General features: G+C 36.4%; 1 protein-coding gene across 1 annotated transcript in view; it reads right to left on the minus strand.

Annotated features, from left to right (window-relative positions):
• The window catches only part of SLC12A2 (solute carrier family 12 member 2), an 84,271-nt gene that overhangs the window by 62,984 nt on the left and 2,584 nt on the right, over positions 1-18,703 (minus strand). The gene's annotated exons all lie outside the window — the stretch shown is intronic.

Below are 18,703 nucleotides of genomic sequence, written 5' to 3' on the forward strand. Positions count from 1 at the left end.
GGTCATCTTTCTCACCTCTTCTGTATCGGACTGCAGAATGTCACTCCTCATTTCAGTCAATATGTCTGCCTATTTTTATCCCTCTTTCTCACTTAGAATTCAGTATAAACATGGAAACTAGTAACTATTAAGCTTGTTAGAAATATGTAGAAATAGAAAAAATGTAATCATAGGCCTGTGTGGCTCAATCATAAGAGAAACCCACTTTGGCTTGACCTCCACTGCTGTATGTGTTCTAGACAGTCAGACATCACTGAATTCCCCCAACCCTACTCCCAAAAAAGACTCCTGATGGGAACTGATGTTCAATTATTCAAATAAAGCCAAAACAAAAATATATGCCTATTAACTCAGTTGACTTTAAAATAGACAAATGTTCCTTAGTTTTCATTCTAGGATATCTGGTGCTTTTCAGGCAACTTATAAAATAATACTTTAAAATATTATATAACCTCCAAGTACTACAAGAAAATATAATGCCTATAGTAATATGCAAAGAGACATTTCTTTCCCATCTCTATTAAAAGACAGCTAAAAATGTGTGTACTTAATAGGCTACCTTCTCCAAGGCCAAGTATTGACGTGGGTGTCTTTTTAATAATTCAGAAGCATGCAGGCATCTTAAAATTTTCCCTGTGGGTGGTTATCAGAATTCCACCTTCAAGTTGAAGATCTAGCAATAATTACACTAGTTTCCACCACTATGAACAACTATATCCAAAAAACGAAGATTTTCCTGAGTGTATGAAGTAGTATTTTAAAATAAAGACAGATCCAAATAATATCAAAGTTTAATTTCCTTATCATGTTCCAATAGCTGTATTTTAAAAAGTGTTATTAATCTCTAAAATACAATTCAAAAATTAAAATCAAATGAGTATTTTTTATTTATATTTCAATCAATAGATTTAAATATAGTGAAATTAGGTCTATAATTATATTCATTTCCTAAACAGGAAACCAAAGCAGAATACATATTTTGTTCTTATAAATACATTAGTTTCAGAGAAATAAGGAAGTTGTTGAGTATGACATTTTATCTACAGAAACACAAAATTGTGCAAAAATCTTACTATCAGGAAAATTTCACATATACAATTATGAACTATAAATTATACTAATAGAAAGGTACATAAAATCTTCAGTCTCCCTACCATTTTCACAGAAATGATGAGTTTGTGTTTACATAACGAATGTCAAAAACAATAGCATAAATGATTTTATGGCTAACACCATATAAAATGAGGTGGACCAAATTAATTTATATTTATTTGGGAAAATGGTCTTTCAAAAAGTAGCCCTGTGAATCTGAGTCTACAAGGCAGGGATTAGGCTGGGAGCGAGAACAGAGCGGGGAAGAGAGGAAAAAACAGAGGAGCCAGTGGAAGACCCGGAAAGGCAGACGCTTAGCAATTGGAAGGATTTCTTAATGAAAGAAACAGAGATGCTAACAAGTTACCTCTGTCTGAAAGGAAATGATTAGCTCGGTTGGACATGTTGAATTTGAGGAGCCATGAGACAATCAGTTAAAGAGTTCTATCAGGCAGTTAAAAAATTCATGACTGGAACTTAGGAGTGGGGACAGGGATAAAGAGCTAGAGGGTGAAGCTATGGAAAAAGAATGAAAAGAGAAACATGGGGAGAGACAATGTGAAGAGTTCAACGTTTTTCTGAGAATACAGAAAACACAAGAATGAAAGGCAACAGTGGTCACCATGGTCAAAGGGGAATTTCTACACTGTGGATATTCTCCCTTGTATATTTAAATTTTCACCTCAACTTGACCACTCTCCTTTAACCACAGTTATCTTACTTGCACACTGCACACCCCCTCTTCAAATGCCCAGCCAAACTTGTAGGAATACTACAGCAGGTCCTCAGTGCATGCCATCCTGGCTTCACCATGCCACAACCCCAAAATAGCTTTATTAAGACATCCAAAGACTTCTATGTTGCCAAATATAGTGTACATTTTTCAGCCCGTCTCAGTGGATTTTTACAACATCTTATGATACTGTTGACCACTCCCTCTTTGTTGAAACTTTATGTGAAATTATCACAATCTCTCAGCCTTTTCTACCCAGCAATAAAGTGGTACCAGTCCCTTTAACACTTGGTCTTAGACCCATCTCTTTTTCTATTCTTTCTATGGTCATCTCCCCAGATCTATAGCTTTAAACACCATCTATGTGTGATACGTAGTAAGGAATGGCTCTTATACATTTCCAGATCAGATCTGCCCTCTGAATTTCAGCCTGAATAAAGGCTGAATAAAGATGTTTATTATTGTACAAAGAAAGATCAAGACTGTCTAGACAGTGCAAATTCTCAATATAGTTAAAATACTAATAAAACACATTTCTGGGAAAGTCTATTACCAATCTATTCATTTTTATGCTAATTTATTCTGTGTTTACAATTAATCTGATAAAGGCTTGGTAAAATATCTTTGCTCAGCAATATTAGGCTATACCAGGCAAAAGACAGTAATCTAGTGTACTTTTTTTTTTTAAAATCTGGGAGAAGGGAAAATGTTTGGGTTCTTATTTTGTTTTATGGGTGTTTTAAAGAACAACTGAGCAACACTATATCCAAGTATCTCTTTAGGTCTATGGCTGTCACAATATTGTTTCCAAGTAGACTTAAGGATGCTCAAGTATGAATACCCTTTGAAGAGAGAAATGTTCCAATCCCTTAAAATAACTTCAGCTGTTTTTATTTTTATTTTATTTTATTCTTCTATTTGAAAAGTCTGCAGTTGCAAAAAGCAGTTTCTGGGGATAAACCACTATCACATCCTTCCACTCATTCATGAAACAAATACTTATTAATCAATTTTATCAAGCACCATACTAGATATTTTGCAGGCCTCCCAGTTGCTATTTTTATAGTATAGGCTAGAGATAAAAGGTAGGTCTTTTATCTTAAACCCAGGGCATTTTCCACTATAACAAACAGCCTCTACTAAATTAAGTGCTTACTCCAGTCAAAAAAGGTTGAGTTCCTTTTCCATAAAACCTCCCTTTTCATGTCACAGCCTCTCTGTGACAGTTTCCCAATTGTAAAATGGAAATAATAATCCCTGCCTATCAGTACTATCCCCTTGGAATCTTAAGGCTCTGTAAATAAAGATCAATTTGTAATAAGACAGCCACATAAAGCAGCCAAGGCTTCTAGAGCTTGACTACCAAGCCAGCTGATAAGACTTGATTATAATATGGCAATTTAGGTTTCAGTGCCATGTTAGAAATGTGAGAGTGTGACTCACTGTTATACATTTCAAAAGGATTGGTAGGAAACTTATGCCGAGGCCTGGCTTTTCAATGGGTGGCCACTTTTTGACAAGAACAAGATTACATACTCAGCTGACCCTATCAGAGCAAAGACAGCACTTTCCCTGGGCCTGCACATGCTCTCAGTGTCGTCAATGCTACTCCTGTGGCACCTGCTGGGAAGCTCAAACCCATCACAGTATACGAAGGACCAAGGTCCATGCCAGTGAGCACCTCTTAAGTCTTGGCAACTAGGGATCCTCTCCCCTTTGTTCTCACACTGTATCTCTGAAATATATATTGCATTATATCTTGATCATGTTTTATGGGCCCACTGTGAATCTATACTTCTGTGTAAAGGTCCATTTATTTAGATGAACAAGATTTTCTATCGGCATCACCTCTGCAACTAGAAAGTGGCTATTAAACTAATACACTACCTTACATAGTTCATGTGAGGACTGTGTAAGATAAGGTGTTTGCTTACATAAAAAAACAAAGCTAATTTATCAAAAATGAAGAAGGCTGTAAAGGGAGAAAGGTAGGATGTCATATGAGAGAGTTTTACTAGTTTTTCAGTAAGATGACATTACATATACTACCTAATCATCTTCTTGCTGCCACAAAATACAGGTCAAACAATCATTTAGCACGCGAAATGAAGACTAGGGAACTACATTGCTTTCTAGCATTTTGATCAATGAAATAAAATCTGGATCCCAATCACAACTGATGTTACCTTTTACACAGTAAATCAACCTTACCAAATAATCTTAAGTGACAGAAAAAAAATGAACAGGAAAAGAAGGGGGAGCTTATATATAGCTATAAAGTCTTTAATGCATTTAAACTGCTTATTCAGAAGATGCTATGTACAAGGTAGTAGCTATGGTAGAGAATATCTTAAAATATACACAATGTTTACCCGCACTCAAGTTATCCAATTTCAAATTATTCTGGCATATCACATCATCCAAATGCTAAAATTGAAATAATCCTTTCCAGAAGTTTTAAATTCTATCCCAAACCAACACTTGTGCTAAATAAAAAACAAGATGGAAAAGCTTATTTAGCAGTGTAACGAGCTGCTTTAGTAGTTGAATACACATCATTTCTATCTGTTTCTAAGCAATTCTCTTACTATTTCCTGTAACAACACGCACACTTTGGAAACAAGGAAAGAGATTATTTTTTTCCCCATGACTTTAAGAGAACTTTTTACAAGTTCAACTCTGGATTAAGAATGGATTTATAGGTTAGGCAATAAATTGGTTTTGCAATTTGGAGTGAGGTGAACCCTGGCACAGAATCCAACCCAATTCAAGTTTATTGTGATACACGTCAGATTTTTTTGTGCTAAGTAATACTACAAGATACATCAAAACAGTAGTTTTCCTACAGTCAAGAAAAAAGTTCTCTACAAAACACAGTTGTTCATAATATCTATGTCTGGCTACCCATTAACCATTGGGCAAAATAAGAATTCTTAGTATATGAGACCCTCATAATCTGGCTGGCTTCCTTTAAAAACAGCCAGGGCTTACTGAAAGCCTACTGTGTGTCACATACTTCTCTGAATACTTACATGTACTACTTCCCTGAACTGGCACATCTTACAGGTAAACTTACCCAAAATCATGCAGGTATTAAGGTGGCAGTGCAAAGAATCTTCTAACTGGCAGAACTCCACACTTTATAGCGAGACAAAGTGAATTATTTTAATTATCTATTGTTGGCAAGGTGACAAAAGACAAATCACCCAACTCAGGAAACCATCCCACTCGAAATTCCCAATTGCCCAGCTATTTTTCACTCTTTACCTTGCTTCATCCTTCCCTCCTTTCTCTGCTTCCAAATCTACATAAGCTAAGGGTTTCTGACATAATCCTCATAAAAACAAAAATGACAGCCCAAGTTCTGCACTATATGGCACCAGAGGGGATTTTCAGAAATCTCTTGGTGCTTTGTACGAACTCCTCAGTCTTCAATGTCTAAGCAACTCTTCGCCCTTCAGGACTGTTACAGACAGCCGCACGAGACCACCTCTGGAGGAGAAAGAATTGCTGGTGTCCAGACAATCCATCTGGGAAGGCATGTAAAATGTCTCACTATGAAATTGTGTCCTAGAGTCATGTGAGATCTTTAACTCTGGAAGCTTATTTGGAGGCTATGGTGGTAGAGAGGGTGGGTAAAATAGGCCCTTCAGTTTGTGTATTACCTAGGATTTTCTTTTTCCAATTACAAACCCACATTAGCTTCTCAAGCTAGCAACTCATTTTAATCAAATGCTAAGTCCTACTAAGTTCTTTCTCCTCTTAAATGCTTTACTTACGCAACCTCTTGACCCCTGATTCTACCTACACATCCATGCCCTTTCAGGAAGGCTTGAAAAATAAAATTATCCACACAGAATTCTTGAGATTTGTCATCACTGTTTTGTAATCACACATAGTAATATTTGGCATGATTAAAGAAAAGGTAAATATTAGTCTGTTTTAGAAGGTCTCTGTACTTTTCCAATCACAGACCACTTTCCTATTTCTATTGTTTTTCCTTGAAATCTTTATACACCCTCAAACTCCCATCCTTTAAATTAGAAAATTACTGAAAGAGTTCTAACTAAAATATTTAATTTGACATGTTGCTTTATTGCTGAAATACCAGTTTTAAAGTATTTTCTCCTGGGAAGAGAAAGTCAAAGCCTTTAACATACTTTGAAGACGGATCTGAGATCATCCTTTAGATCTTAGCCTAAACGTAGCTTCCTTCCCAGAGCACCCAGCATAGTTTCTTCTCATCAGTGCCCCTTTAAAAACCTTCTTCAAGGGATGTACCACACTCAGTAATTATTTTTTTACTAATTCAGTTTTTATAATCTATGTACCTACCTCCACTCCTTCAACATGTATTAAAATGGAAGGTCCACAAGGGCACAAATCTTTCCTGTCATTTTAATCAAAGACATACTGAATGAATATTGAGACTTTATGGGTAATCTGCTTTCCAAAGAACGTCCTGAAATAGTAAGAAGTAAAAATTTAAGTGTCTGCTCCTCAGTTAGATCCAGGCTTAAATTCCAGCTCTGCTACTCACTAGCTATATGAATTCTGGCAAATTGTTTAACCCCTATGGCCCTACAGTTTACATCTATAAAAAGGAGATAATATTACCTACCCCATACTGTTTGAGAAGATTAAGTAAAAAAATATGCTGATTGTATGGAATACAGAAATTCTCATACACTGCTGGTGGGAATATAAATTGGTACACAACTTTGGAAAAAAGGTTTGGGCATTATCTTCCTCAGTTGAAAAAATGCATACCTTTTAAGCCAGCAATTCTACTTCTATATATATCCCTATAGATAAACAATACTTATATGAAGCAGGACACTTATATAAAAATGTTCTTATCAGCATTGTTAATAAGTGCTTAGAACTAAAAACACCCACAAACATCCGTAACCACAGAGTAAATTGTAGCACTTCATATAATGGAAGAAAATTAGCAACAAAAATGAATGAATTATAAATATACACAAACACAGGTGAGCAAAAGATGACAGATTTTAAAAATACTCTAATTCCATATAAAGTTTTAAAGCAGTCAAAACTAGACTAACAGTCTTTAGGAACACATAAAGGTTAAAAAAAAAAGAAGCCATTAAAAAAAGATCAAGACCAAGACTCAAAAAAATGATCACTCCTCCCCGCAAAAAAAAAAAAAAAAAAAAAAAAAAAAAATTCATCGCAAGTCAGGAAAGAGGACAATGACTATTTTCGGTGCAGGGGATTATAAAGGGTGCACAGAGGGCTTCTGGGGTGCCAGCAATGTTCTATTCCTTGATCTGGTTGGTGATCACTTAATGAAGTTACACATTTATGCTTTATTTTTTTCTGATATATTCCCTAATTAAAAGATTAAGCAAGAAAATATATTAAATGCTTGATACATTATCTAACATTAACAGAATAAGTTAAATTTTGGCTATTATTATAAAAAACAAATTACATAATCTATTATTGCAACTGTCCATTGAGTAGTTTAAATGACTCATTTTTAAACTCACCCAAAAATGCATACCTTTTAACCCAGCAATTCTACTCCTAAATATTCCCTATAGATAGACAATACTTACATGATGTAAGACACATATAAAAATGTTCTTTTCAGCATTGTTAAAAATTGCTAAGAACTAGAAACAATCCTATACACCATTGGATGAGTTTAAAAATAAATACTGCAATAGTATTAATCTAGATTCTAATATATCGCTTCTTATAATTTGATACTGGTAGAGTTTAAGATTACCTCTGGAAGAATAAACAAAAACACTGAACTTTACATACAAATATGGATCTCCATTTGGAATAGTGGCACAGGATTTATTATCCACACCATCATCAAGTCAGCAGGGTACAGAGTGGAAGAATCTGGCTTTGATAACCAACTATCACAGCACTACTAGAAATGTTTTGCAACTTCTTAGGCATTAAAAATGTGCTTAGTCAATGAAAGCTTCCTCCCTTTGCTATTTTCTTTAATGGCAAATGATAAACACTTTACAGCAGGGCTGGCAAGAGTTAATGTTAGATTGCACAGATTGCAGTCTGAGAATAGAAGCAAAACTACTGGGCCCAGCTTTATTTAAGCAAATTAAATCACTGTTGGTGATAGCCAGAGGAATGGGGAATCTATTTCAGAGCACAGTTAATATAAAATAACTCACTGCTTTGTTTACAAGCAGCTTATTGTTAATTGAAAAAATCAAAACGAAAAACAAAGTCACACTACAAAAAAATTAAAGTTCACCCGAAAATGCTATTTAAACCTTAAGAACAAACTTCTGAACTAATGTATTAGTAGATACTTTAAAAGATTAAAATTTTCTCATATAGTTTAACAGCATCTGCCTAATACCAAGGTAAGGTGTTAAAAATCATGAAACATAGTCAAATCACTAACTAAAAATAGATGCATACATATGCAAATTTAGATGCCAAAGTGGCTGGGTTTATTTTAACCATTTTTTCATCAAGTATTAGCCAATTATATCATCCCAAAGCTACCAACATTTCCTATCCGTGCTGTCGGTGATTGGTGTATTCAGTGTAATGCTGCCCATACAGACTACACTCTCAAAACAAAGTATTGTTTTACAGGAATCCAATCTGCTCTGGGTAACAATGGTCTATTAATATCCAGTGGCATTAATGCAAAGCTCAAAACTCAAGTGCCACAGATAAAAGTGGATGGTGTGACCATGTGACTTTACAATGAATCAAGTCAGAACTGCTGATTGCAGTCAAAGAATTCAGTCCTCTACCTAGCCCATGTGTTCTTTACTAACCATTCAAGACTGAGTTATAACGAAATGCATTAAGAATAGCGTAACTTATGCACCATTTCAAATCCCTCACAACAGACTAATGGCTGAAAAATATTTTCATTCAAATGACCAGAAAACTTGTACCTTCCAGTGTCAATTAATATCTGTGTCATCTACATTGCAAATTGTTTTATTTTTTAAAATAACAAGAATCAAGTTATCAAGAAGACAACTATGACTAGCAGTATCATAAATGGGTCAAGTATTAGAACAGCAATATAAGTGGAGAACCATGTAATTTAGTGCATGATATGCACTTGGTATTTCATGTATTTCTCACATGAATATATGCTATTTCTCACTATAAATTATCACCTTTCCCGTTTTCTATAAAAGGAAACTGAGGATTACAGGTGGCAAGTCTTTTTTTGGAAGATCACACAAGTATTAAGGAGAAAGGCCAAGGTTTAAATCCCTGACTGACAGCTTAACATATATGTATGGAAAATAACCTGGGACAAATTGTAAAAAAGCAAGCCCAGAAAGGAAATACTCTTGATAGATACAGCTGCAATGAGTTGCTGCCTTTTTAAACAGAACAGTTCCACAACTGTGTGTAACATGGATAGCTTAAAGTGAAGTATTACTTGCTTAAAATATCAGAGAAGTGAGCCGAAGAGACAGCAGAACTGGTAATTAAATGCAAATCTCTAGGGAAAAAAAAATGGAATGATAGCAAGGGTAAGCTCCAAATCTCAGGTGACTACTAAATCACAGAGGTACTGGGGAGGCCCCCCTCACATACACATCCTCTCCCACAATGAGACAGGCTAAAAAAGTAGCAGATGAAAAACACAGAACACAACAAAGATACCAGCAACTGTATAGTGGGAAGAGAGAACCCAGTGTGCAGTCTGAATCTAGACAAATCAAGTACCTATTAGAACAAAAACAATAATCCTTAGAAGAATATTTTAAAACAACTACCCAAAGTTGCTATAATGTATTATCTACATGTCCAATCTTTACCCTTAACTACTACTAAACAGGAAAACGTATCCCATAATCAAGAAAAACACAATCATTAGAAATTAAATTCAAGTGTGCACAGATGTTAGTTTTAAGAAATAAGACTTCAAAATAGCTATAATAAATGTTAAAAAAAATTAAAGGTAAATAGGGAATCAGTGAGTAACAGGGAATCTCAACAAAATAAATTTTTAAAAATTAGATTTTGAGTACTTATTTACTAAAGATTAATTATTTAATGCTGGGTAGGAGGACTGAGGTAAAATTACAGTTTTTAAATGTATATAAAAATGCAAAGTACCAAGGATTTGAGGTCTTTAACTTTTCTGTTTTCCAAACCTCCTGTATTATCTTCTCTTTATAATGAAATAATTAACATCTTAAACAAAGTACAATGAAACCCTTGGAGTAAATTTTTAGTTTTTGTTGTGAAAAGGATTAATCCCTCGCCTCTTAAAATTTGACACTCTAGGATGACTTGAGACTGAAATTTTCCAAAAACATGTAGCTGGTTGACTCTTTTGTACTGAGATTTTAAGCACCATTATTTTGTGCCAGCACTATGCTAGATGGAGATGCTGTGACAACCAGAACTGAAGTCCTGTCTCTGCGTCTGCTCTATAGGGCTATTCTAGACTGCTATTGTCTGAGAATTCTGTTTCTGCTTTTCCTAATCTTCTTAACTTCTCTCTCTCTCAACATGCTGGCCATTGTTGAATCCACCTCTGTCAGTGTTCATTTTCCCTTCTAACCTGCCCTGGTTCTGGAAAGCAGAAAGTCGTATTTGTTACAACTATGTATGAAGTGTTTAACTATGCCGTCCCCAAGTGCAGGTGTGCTTAATCCTTTTATATGAAAGCCTTTCTGTTATTATTGTTGCTTTGCTTAATTACTAGATCAGCCTTGTTTCTGATCAGCAAATCTGCCAAATAACTGGGGCTGAAATAGGTGAGACAGTAATTTCTTAAGTGCAACAATCCCAATCTATTATTTCTAGAAATTAATAGTAAGCCAGTGCTGTGAGTAATTTATCATAAAGCTTAATTTCTAAAATAATAAAGCCTGATTAGTTATGTCTGAAGCCATCAGGTTCTATATGAGAGGTAATATCTAGACCCAACTTTTCCAAGTGATATCTCATCATGATTCAAACTTACCATTTAGAAATTGTATATCTGACTTCCCTATAGGATTCTAATAGGCCACTTAATAAGCAACTTATATGTTTGTCCTAATACCTCACATGTGAGCTTTTATTAACGTGCCTAGGTTTAAATCCAGGACCTACTCCTTACTGGCAATTTGTTATTAGCCTGAGTTTCTCTATCTATAAACTAACTGGTATGGAAGGTTAAGGTGCCCAGATTACAAAATGCTCCTGAAACACAGATGTTGAATAATTGGTAACAATGCAATTCAGTGTACAAGTTATCTAAGGGTTAAAGCCAGATCTTTGATAGCTAGCATTTGTCTATATTAGAATGTTTAAAAGTTGACAATCAGCATAGCAAAAAAATAAAAAATAAAACAACATGCACTATGATTACCAAGGTGTAAGACTCTCAACATGATCTAGGACATTGGTTCTCAAACCTGGCTCTCTGAGAATCATTAGGAAACCTTTTTTAAAAATGACATATGTATTCTTTGTGAGAGAGGAGTCTGTAACTTTTCTCCAGGTTATTCTTCTAGAAATTTGGGGATCACTGCTACAGAAGAAAATGAAAGCGAAGCAGAGCACTAGTTTCAAAGAGATGCAGACTCACCAAGTATTAGTTATGCGCTTTCAGCAAACTGCAGCCTTGCAAAATACAACTGCCACTCCAAGACCTTCTGAAAATCCACCTTCTCAAAGACAGGTGGTGAAGATCAAACAGACATGTGAAAGTGCTTAACACTTTATACAATATTAAGAAATTCTTCACAGCCTTTCCAATTAAAGACCCAGATCTAAGAGATTCCACTGATTTAACAAATACTCCATTGAGGCCTAATATCTTCTAAACACCTTTATTTAAGGAAGGACCCCATGCAAAATTAGAAGAAAATTTGACTGTTTAATGGTTTTAAACTAGTGGTGATTATTTAATATGGAAGGAAAGGAAGGCAGGAAGAAAAGAAAGGAGGAACGAGAGAAGGAAGTTCCTTTATATATCACTTCCCTTGACACCACTGTCTAATAGATCTCCCTGTGATGAGGGAAATGTTCTACTCCACTGTCCAGTATGGTAGCCTCTAGCCACATGTGGGTACCGAGCACTTAAATGTGGTTCAAGTTACTGAACTTTTAACTTTAATTTAAACTTAGTTTAACAGCCACATGTGGCTACAGTATTGAAAAGTGCAAACCTAGAACATTAAAAAATTTCCATTACACTTTTGGGAAATACAGATAGGGAAAGGCAGAGGAAAAAGAAAAAAGAAACCCTCAGATTCCATTTATAAGAAACTTCTTTATAATTTTTTTTTAAGGTTTGTCTATAGGGAAAAGATACATCCATACAGTGAAGCTGAGGAATCCAAATATTTTCTACTTTAATGGACTAAAAATACAACTTTTTTTGAGTTTTTAAAAAGAAAAAAACCCACCAAGATAGTAAGAACTTTATAGTACTAAACTGCCGAATACTGGAATTAGCAGCAACTGGGAGTCAAAATGGTTGCTCCAAGTTCCAACCTTGGCTCTGCCAGTTACAGGTCCTATTTTTTTGGGACAGTTTACTTACCTCTTTTGTGTCTCCAAATGTACAGACTGGGGCAATCTGCCTGTCCAATGTTCTTTAGAGAGTCTAGTAACAGTATAAGGTATGTAAAAGAGTTTAAAATTCTTTCATACTACATTAATTTATAAAGAATAGTTCTGTTATTCAACATGTGTTGACTGAAGGTCTGCTATGAAGTAGGGCCATAATAATAAACAGACACAGTCTGTTTCTCATGGAGCTTGAGAAGTCAACTCAATTCAAGCTGACTCAAATAACCAGGTTAATAAACATACTATCACTAACTGAAGTAAGGGCTATAAGGGAAAAGGAGTTTGTCCTAGACTGGAGGAGAAAGGCTTCCTCTCTGAGGAAATGAGGATTAAAGTGAAATCTTACAACTGAAAAGTCAGCAGTGTGGCATGGGGGGAGAAGGGAGGAGTTCACGGACAGTGCTCCATACAAAGGCTTACAGCCAAGGGAAGTATTGAGCCATTGAGGAATTGAAACAATGAAGAGGCAGACCAGAATTAGACAATGTAAGGCTAGTTTTAAGCCAAGGGATAACATGATCAATTTTATTTTTAAAAGATCCCTTTGAACACAAAAGTGACAGGAGGGCATAGTAAATATAGGGAAACTAGTTAGAAGGCTGCTGGAGACGGACATGCTGCAGTTTGGTCTATGATGCCAGAAATGAGGATGAAAAGAACACTAAGGAAATAAAGGTGATACAAAGAACTCGGGGATGAATTGGATGTAGAGGGATGAGAAAAAGTGTGAAGGATGACTCAATTTTCTCACCTGCATAATATGATGAATATGTCTCACAGAGACCAAGGACATGCTGAAAGAAGGCCTGGGTTGATTTTCGGAGGAGGAAGGAGAAAATTATCAGTCTGTGACTCTAGGGTGTCTTTGAGCCATAAAGTGAAAAATGTCCAGCAGGCCTTGGGTGCCCAGAATTCAGAGAAGGGGTATTAGCAGGAGACAAAATTTAGGGAGTAATTAGCCTACAGGTGATACAGACAGGGTGATATACAGAGAGAGAAGACGACATAGGAAAAAGAAAAGCTAGAATCAAGCCTTGAGGATGGACAGTTTAGAGATGGAGGAGACTGCAGAAGACATTGGGCTGAAAGAGCCAGAGAGGGAGAAGGAAAATTAAGAGAGTGGTGTGACAGAAGCCAAGTAAGTGCCAAGAAGACTTCAAAAGAACATCAAATGCTGCTGGAAGGTTGAATATGGCTGCGAAAAAATGTTTCCTGGAACTGGTGATAAGAATAACTGATAATTTTAATAAGAACTACTTAGGGGAAATGATGGGGTAGGAGCCATACTACAGCACAGAGTCAGGGTCCTCAAAGGTCCTTTAAGTCTTCCTCCACTAGAGTAATAAAGCCTGCTCTACCAAGCCACTTACCCACCAAAAAGCTCCAAAATGACGCTCACGGTAAACTCTGTTAGAAGCTACACCATTGAAGGAACCAATTCACATCAGCCCAACGAATAGCCATCCAGAAGATTCTGGTTATTCTTAATCTAGATGAATAGCTAATTTGTCAATGTTCAGGAACAGCACAGTAAAAAATTAAAGCAGAGAGCTTTGTGAGCCCATGAGTACTATGAATATACCAGCCATAATTATCTTCTCCAGAGGCACAAGATTCCACTAAGCTACTTCTGCTTTTCAGATCTTCCCTTTCTAATCAGAAATCCCCAAGTTCTCTATGGGCTCCAAGTTTTTCATAATGGCTTAATACATCACTAGTACATGTTCTAGTGAAAAATGGAAGAATAATACAGCCATTGTCAGATGACAGCTTTCATATTTTAAATGGGAAATCATTGCTATACTTTAGACTTCAACATTTTAATTAGTTTTCCTTGTCCATTCCCCACTCCTTCACTTTGTGGAGGCAACTCACTAGTTCCCTGCAAAATACTCATTTTCATGGTTTTACCTAAAATGTAGCATAAAAGCACATTTTTATGCTATAAATTAAAACTCATTTTCTCAAGTTCTATTATTATTTCACAAATCAGTAGATGCAATTTTATAAGTGTTTGCCCCATTATAGAACTAATTTGTAGAATGCAACCCACCCAACTCTTTGAGTCCACCTCCCAAACTTGCTCTTCCTAGTCTTCCATGTCTCCATAAATATCGACTCCATTCTCAACAGGGGAAGACTCTGATCCAAACTGTCACCACATCTCAACAACTACATCCAGCATCTAAACACCAGTCATTGTATCAAACACTATCACTCTGTAAGAGTTATCATCGTCTCAACTGAAGCACTGCAATAGGCTCCTAACTGGTTTCCCAGCTTCCACTCTTACACCCTTACAGGATATTCTCCAGAGCAATGAGTGACAGTTTGATAGTGTAAGTCAGATCATGTCAAGTCTGTGCTCAAAACTCTCCATGACTCCCTACATCATTCAGAGTAAAATCCTAAGTCTTCATCATGATCTACAAGGTTCTACACTATTTGTTCTTCACTGCTCTCTAACCTCCTCTCCTATCACTCTCCCTCATCACTCCAGTCTTGCTAGCCTCCCTGTTTCTGAATCAAGCTTAGCACTTTCCAGCACACTCCCGCCTCAAGGTCTTGGTGTTTGCACTTCCTCTGCCCCAAGTATTTGCAGGGGCTGATCTTTCACTCCTGTCTAGTGTCTGTTCACATATTAGAGAGGGCTTGTCTAACTACCGTAGAACAGCACCACCCCAGCTATTACCATCTATCCACATTTAACTTCTTCACAGCAGTTACATCTGAGCTATTCGCTGGTCTCCTACCACCAGAATGAAAGCCCCATGACTTTGCTGTGCTCACAACTATATCCCCAGCATTCACAACAGGGCTATTTTTGGTGCTCAATTAAGATTTGCTGAGTAACTAAACTCATATTCAGTTCATTTCAGCATGGAACCAATTCAATTAGTACCACAGACTTGCCAAACACGTAGGAAACGTGTAATTAAAAATTAGTGAAAATAAACACACTCAACATGTAACAATCAAGAAACGTTCTTTTGGTCCTTTAAATTCTGGTCTGACAGAATCAGGAATTTAAGTGTGAACACAGACACACAGAGAAGACATCAATGAAAACAGCAATGTACAGATTTTTTGCCAAGTTTTAAATCCCCAAATTTACCTTTCCTTCTGCCCAGGCAGGCAGTTGGTATATACTTGGGGAATGTGTACAGTCTTATGGGTAAACCAGACTTCAGCCCTGGTGGCATGAGTTTAGAGCGTGGAGCCCCTGACAAAACTGTCAAATAGTTCAAGTTTGTGTCACACGCAAATATTTCTGATTAGAGTCCCACCTTTATTCATTCCTAGGACTACTGTACTCCTTATACCCAAGGATATGACCCATTCTTGTTCCTCCAGGGTGACCTTCACAGACTCAAGTTCTGTGCTGTCGTGATCAGTAGTATGTGAAATTTTTTGTCCACGAGTCAACACAGCCCCTTCAGAGCAGCAGCTACACTTGCTCAGTCTTAAAGTACTTGTTAAGAGGGAGGAACTGCCAACCCTGATACACTCAGTAAACAAATCTTTATTGAGTACCTATTCTCTATATGGAGATGAATGAGATGCAAGCTCAGATCCTAGTGAAAGAGACAATCATATTAGTTAATAATTACATTATCACAAACATCACAAGAAACTATCTCTTTTCCCTCAGTTATGTAATCATTTCACTCTCAGAAGGTCAAGGTAGAGGACTGATGTTTGCAATCTCCAACACATCCCCCCTCCACATCCCTGCCATATCAGAGCAGGTCTGGGGGATAGGCAGGAAGAAGAGGTAACAAGGAAGAGGAGCCACTGTGTCCTGGCAATAGTCAGAAAAACTTGGGTGTGACTTCCAGCTGTACCACTTTCTAGGAGAGTGGCATTATGCAATTTCTCCAGCTTCTATGAGCCCATTTTATCCTAAGTAAAATGTGTATAAGACCTATTTCACATTATATGAAAAAAACCAGCAAGCCCAGTGAACCATAAAAGACACTTGATGCACTTGCTTCCTTAAACCTTTCCCTTTTTATTAATGAGAAAGGCTAAAAATAGAGAAACCATATACAGAGACTGGACGTATCACCAGCAAAAGGCTCCCAAGCTTTGGCCTAAGGACAACTATGCAAAGGTAATGCTATCTTTTAAAGCTACTTTAATAATGCTTTAAATCCAGTAGGAACTAATATGAACTGTCCACCACTATACTTTTCCACATTTGATAATCATGCTTTCCATCGTACATGCTGAAGTTGTCCATCAAATACTTACTTCTTTCTCCTTCCACTTTTTAATTTCTTCTTGTAGGGACAGGAATCACTACTTTTTTGTTCTTTCAAATACTTAAAAAAAAAAATCAATTCCTGGCACCGGATTTGAAGAGTTTCTGCCTTCTTTAAAACTCTTTTCTTTCAGTTTCTCTGACACTGCTCTCCTGGCTATTCCTCACCATCCCAATAGCTCCTTCTTCATTTCCTTTGCTAGTATCTCCCTAGTCTCTAACACACCTTTAGACATTCCCTAGGCCCAATCCCAGGCTCAATTTCTGTTCTCTTAGCTACCCACTCTCCCTAAATAATTTCACATATAACTTTAGTCTTTCTCTCTCTCATATATATGTGTGTACACATATACACACACATATATACACATAATGTATATACAAATATAATGCCCTCCTCTCTCAAAATGACTGTTGGATTATGATGTCTTAACAGGCTACTCAAACAGAATTCTTTCTTTCCTCCCTCAATCTATCCCTCAAGTACAAAACTGGGGAACCAGCTTCTCTTTCACTCCCACATCCAATTTACCTACATCCAATTCATTCTGCCACCAACCCTTATTATTCATAAACAGACCACAGTAAAAGCTTGAGCATCCCTCCTCCCATTCCTTGCCCCTGCCAATCCCTTCTCTATGCAGCGATCAAGATGTTAAAACAAAACAGATCATGTTGCTACCTCACACAAAACCCTTCAATAACTTCCCACTACCTTTATAATAAAATCTTATACTGGCCTCCTCACGTTCTCTGGACGGACTACTCTCACCACACTATCTTCATAGATTTTGTTCCTTTGGTCTGGAACTTAGCCTATCATAACTTAGCCTTCAGGTTTCAGCTTCAAAGTCACACTTTGTGAAAAAGGCCTCCCCAACCCCAATTAAATGAGGTCCTATTATATCCTTCTATTATTCTACAGTTTTCTTCCAAAGCACTAGGAAAAAAAGTTTGTAACTGTCATTTGTACAACCATTTGGTTAGTCAGTATCCGTCCTATTAATAACTGCATCACCCCACAGTGCCACAGCCATGTGACCAAACACCTAAGAAACTCTTCTCCCCAGCAAATTTGATAATGGGAGAACTCATGAGTACTTGCCCTAGAATGGCTGCATAATACACCAAGATGCACCATGGTTATTTAACTATTCCCTTTTAGTTAGATTTTTAGGCAAAATACTTTAAAAAGTCACAGTGCTGGGCAACCACAGGAATTCAAGTAGAAGGAAGACAATATAGTCCTCTCCCCTAACAGGTTTCTGGAGTCTTTTTCTTTTGCTTCTTTTGTTCTTCCATAGTTCCCAGGAAAGAGTTAGATCCATGATAGATACTTTTAAGCATTTAGTGACCAAAGTAGACTACAGAATAATCAATTGCTAGGGTTAAATGTTACAGAATTCTAAATAACATGATTTCACCTAAGGCTAGAAGAACTAGAAAATGTTTTAAGAAGTAAAAGTTAATCTAGACAGAGTAAGGAACAACTTTTGGGAATCTATCCAATCTATATTATCAGCCTTCTCCTGCCTTCCTTCAATAGCAACATGTCTATAGCCAGATTTGTACTCCTTAACACTACACATTTCTTTAATCTATTTGCTAAATTCTAAACAAAATTATCTTCAAGATGAAGTTCTATGTTTAGTTAATCTAATAAACCTTTCTCTTTGCCCATACAGGACCCAGATGGTAAAATGTAAAAAACTATAAATAATTCATTACACTACCTGATGCACAAATGAAACTCTGAACATAACATTTTATAAACTACATTCACTCAAAAATGTAGAAATTAAGATCTAAAGTTGATCTAAAATTGAAATCCTAAAGTTTAACTATGTACTTTCCCAAGGACCCATATAAGATTGAAATAATAACTACACTAGCCATTATGTTGCAGGTACTGAACATGGGCCTTTATGTGAAATATTTTTCCTCATCTCCAAAATAACCCTGAAAGCTGAAGAAGCTGAATCTGAGAGGCTGGGGTGACTCCTTCAACTACTATACATCTAAACCAAACAGGTGTTCTCTTTCCGACTCTGTGA

This window comes from Vicugna pacos, chromosome 3 (assembly GCF_048564905.1).
Source record: "Vicugna pacos chromosome 3, VicPac4, whole genome shotgun sequence".
In the NCBI taxonomy this organism is placed as follows: Eukaryota; Metazoa; Chordata; class Mammalia; order Artiodactyla; family Camelidae; genus Vicugna; species Vicugna pacos.